The 4,260-nt window shown below is 30.8% G+C and overlaps 1 pseudogene; it reads left to right on the top strand.

The window, feature by feature from the left end:
- The first annotated feature begins 461 nt into the window (after window positions 1–461).
- On the top strand, window positions 462–2,725 carry LOC111474782 (annotated as a pseudogene).
- The last annotated feature ends 1,535 nt before the right edge of the window (window positions 2,726–4,260 follow it).

Genomic DNA, 4,260 nt, shown 5'->3' with positions numbered 1-4,260 from the left:
AATTTTCATTAATTCATTCATTAATTTTAACCAAACAAAACACAAACATTCAAAACATTTAATAAAATTAAATACAACACAAAATTAATTTTAATCAACGGACTAAATTAGTAACTAAATGACTCCACACATCCACGAATTTCTACATTAAAAAAATTCTAAATATATACTTTTATTAAATAATTTCAATTTTCATACCAAAATGAGAATAAAATGGGTTGGAAGATGGTAAAGAAAAATGGAAAATATAAGTTAGGTTCTACTCCCACTCTATTGTCACCTTATTTATTGTCGTTGTATCTTGTGCGATTCAATGGTCCGTTGCTCATTTTGTACTTTATAGCCCTAATCTTGTCTTTCTCCACCCCCCTTCATAACTTCCCAATTAATTCATCCATTCAATAAATACCTAAGAGTCTCATCGTCATCCATTATCACCGTTTTTAAAGAACCTAAGCTTCTCATTCTCTCGACAATGGCTAAACTATTAGTTCTTCATCTCTGTTTCGTTCTCATTGCTTCCTCTTCTCTGTTTCATGTCGGAACTTCCATAACTCACAAATCTCAAGACGGATCTGAAGAATGGGGCTACGTTCAAGTCAGACCCAGTAAGCCAAGTTCATTAATTTTCCTTCTATTTTATTTTAGTCATTTTTTTTATATATTTGCTCGTGTATTGTGTTGTTTAGAAGCCCATATGTTTTGGTGGCTTTACAGAAGCCCTTCCAGAGTGGACGTCGGTTCCAAGCCATGGTCGACCATTCTCTGGTTGCAGGGCGGACCGGTGAACTGCCGATCTTTTCCAATGATTTATTTATAAATTTTGGGTATTTTGTAAGAAAATGGCTCAAATATTGAAAAACAGGGTGGCTCAGGAACTAGGTTTGGGAACTTCCTGGAAATCAGACCATTGAACTCAAACTTGAAGCCCAGAAACTCAACATGGCTGCAAAAAGCAAACCTCTTGTTTGTGGCCTTTTCCTTTTAATTTTTGTCATTTTAACCTTAAATTCTAATATTTTTCGACTAAATTTAAAAAAAAAAAGGATAATCTAGTCGGGACCAGATATAGCTACGTGGAGAGTGGAGGTGAATTTGCGAAAGGCGATGTGGAGGCGGCGATCGACATGACGACTTTGCTGGCTGAGGTTTCGAACGACACTGTCGGCCTACGAAACCCTCCTTTGTACATCTTGGAGGAGTCTTACGGTGGCAAATTCGCCGTCACCCTTGCTTTGTCCCTTCTTCAGGCCATCCAAGCTGGAAATTTGACCCTAAATCTCGGAGGTACTTCTATTTTTACTTTTTTTTTAATAAAGATTTTCAAATATAATTGATGAATTATAACTTTTTTTTATATATATGTAAAAAAAAAAAAATCATATTATAACTTTGATTTGTTTAAAATGATCACATTGTAATAATATAGAATCAATAATTTAAATGACTCTCGATTTTGTTTGTCAGGAGTTTCTCTAGGAAACAATTGGATGTCTCCGGAAGATTACACGGTTCGTATTCTCAATCTCTCAATCTCATCCAAAAATTTTATCAATTTTTTTGATATTTTCGTTTTCAGAATGATAAACGAAAAGAACACTACTAAACTATGAAGTTGATTTCAATTATATCCTGATTTAAGAGTTAAAATGAAATATCTCAAAGCTCGAGAGTATAACCGAAACCAACCTCATATTTCAGGAGTATTCTTTTATTATTTATCCTTAACACAATAATCTGTCTAAAATTTTACAGTCTTCTTAGGGTCCTCTTCTCAAAGATCTCTCACGAATTGACGACAGGACGCTGCAATAATCAAATAGATTAATATTTTTCATTTTTTTTTAATATAAACATTAATAAAGAAGTGAAATATATTCTATAAATATAAAAGTTATATGTAACAAAAGATGTCTTTTGAAAATCAGTTTAGCGTTGAAGATCAAGTAGCAAATTAAAAACAGGTTGTACGAAAATGCAACTCTTTCATGGAATGATCTTGAGGGATTAATTTTCTCCAATAGCAACCACCCGGTAGGTTTTGTTATTATTATTATAATTACTATTATTTTAACAAAATCCTTCCAAACCAATGAAATTTAAATTTGAATTTATATTAAGTTAAAGTAGGTCTACCAAGTCTTTATTTTTATTTCTATTTTTATTTTTTGTTTATTAAGTTATCTTTTAAATTTAATTTATAAAACCCTCTTAAAAAAATTTCTACAATGAAATTCAAAATTTACAATATATTAATTTAAAATTTAGAACTTTTTTAAATTGGTAATTTAGGCTTCATAACCATTTAATTTTTTAAGTTTATAAAAACTATTTTGGCCTACAAATTCCTTTATTTTATCATCCACTTAGAAAACATATTTTTAAATCTAAATCCAATTTTAAAAAAACATTTTATTTTTCTCCAGAGAATGAACATTAGTTCAAAAAGACATAAAACGAAATGAGACGGTCTACAGCCGTCAAGTAAGTTTTTTTTTCTTCAAACGAAAACAAGGAATATTTTGAAGTGATAAAAATTTGTTCAACCATAGGAACCCAAGTCTGGATTAATAAGCTTAAGTAATTTCTTTTTTGGAGTGATTTATGGTTATTGACATAAACATAAACCTAAGTCAACGTTTCCTTAAAAAAAATTCTTAATTTTTGCTAAAGCAATTTTTTTCTTTGAAATTAGGTGGGAAGGGCTAAAGGTATTTATAAGTAAGGAGAGAACTACTTTATTTTGTGGAAATGAGAAGCACACCAAGAGATTCACTAAGTCGCATAAGAACTTGCACTTCTATTAGATCCTTGGTGCTGGCCATTTTGTAAGCTATTTATTCTATTTATAATTTTTTAAGATTTATTACTTTTTAATTATATGATTACAAATGTAGGTTCCCGTGGATCAACCGTGTGTGACATTAAATATGGTGGACGCAATCACACAGTCACCAACTTCTTGATGCAGCTGTTTTTCGTAGAAAAAGATGACATATTTACTTTTTCAAATGTAAGAAAATATGTTTAATTATAGATAAAAAGAAAGAAATAACAGATGTATTATATATATATATATATATATATATATATATATATTAACAAATCTAGTGTCATTTGATTATCTCACTAATTTTTATTTAGAGATATTTCAGATGTAGAATATATCAACCTAAATATAATTTAATTGGTTAACGATTTAAAATAAATAATGTTTTTTTAAAAAAAAAATACATAAAATAATCAATATCATATTTTCATTCAATAAGAAAGTTTTTTTTCTTCAATCATTTCATATAATTAAGTAAGAGGTATCACAATCAAACTATTTATAGATTAATAATAATAAAATATGTATCATACCATATTATATTAGTATAGTTACAAGTTTTCCCGACTATGAAAATATAACGACTCTAAATTTCTATATACTCAAAGTCGTTACTAATGTCTCATACTCATCTCTAATGCAAAAATATAACTCTTAAAAGAAAACATCATCTTTATATAAATGCCGAATACATTTAAAACAAACTCTTCTCTAGAAAACAGAGTTTTAGGTGTTTAAATACGAAATTTAAATAAAATAAAAAAAATCCAAAATAATTTAAAACAATGAAATGCAAAACAACCTATTTTAACCTAAGACTAGAAATTTAAATGAGTCTGCCGTATGCACGTGCCCACAGTCTCTACTCGCAATGTTGCTGTCGTCCGTACAAGTGCACCTTGCCGTTACTTGAAAAATGATGTGACACACGCAATCATAATTTAGGGACCTATCTCTAGCTCATCTAGGGGTTGCCTCTAGTCTCAAACAAATTGGATGTGTAGTACTTCCCTACACGACCCACACGTGCAAGTGTGAATCTCTAGGCGCTCGCACACCCCCTGGACCCTCTAGTTAAGCTAATTTGTAACGACGTCGGAGGTCAACGGAACCCCATAGTGCATGCATCTCATGAATACCCTGCTCGTCATACTGTGCGCATCCACACTCATCATCATACTGTGCATGTCTGCACTCATCATCTCTAGGAGAAGTAGCCATATGCTTATGAACATACAATATGACACTCATCATCATACAACAAGCTCAATCGGAAAAACATCGCCATATGAAGAAAAACATCATGCAATCATCATACTCATCATATCGCCACAAAGTGCATCAAGCATATCAAGTATATCGAAATATACATATATTACGCACATCATCATACGACATAACTCAAACATCATCATATACAAGTATATTGC

This window comes from Cucurbita maxima, unplaced genomic scaffold, assembly GCF_002738345.1.
Source record: "Cucurbita maxima cultivar Rimu unplaced genomic scaffold, Cmax_1.0 Cma_Scf00667, whole genome shotgun sequence".
NCBI lineage: Eukaryota > Viridiplantae > Streptophyta > Magnoliopsida > Cucurbitales > Cucurbitaceae > Cucurbita > Cucurbita maxima.
Note: the sequence above shows the minus strand (reverse complement) of the source record. Positions and strands in the feature narration are given on the sequence as shown.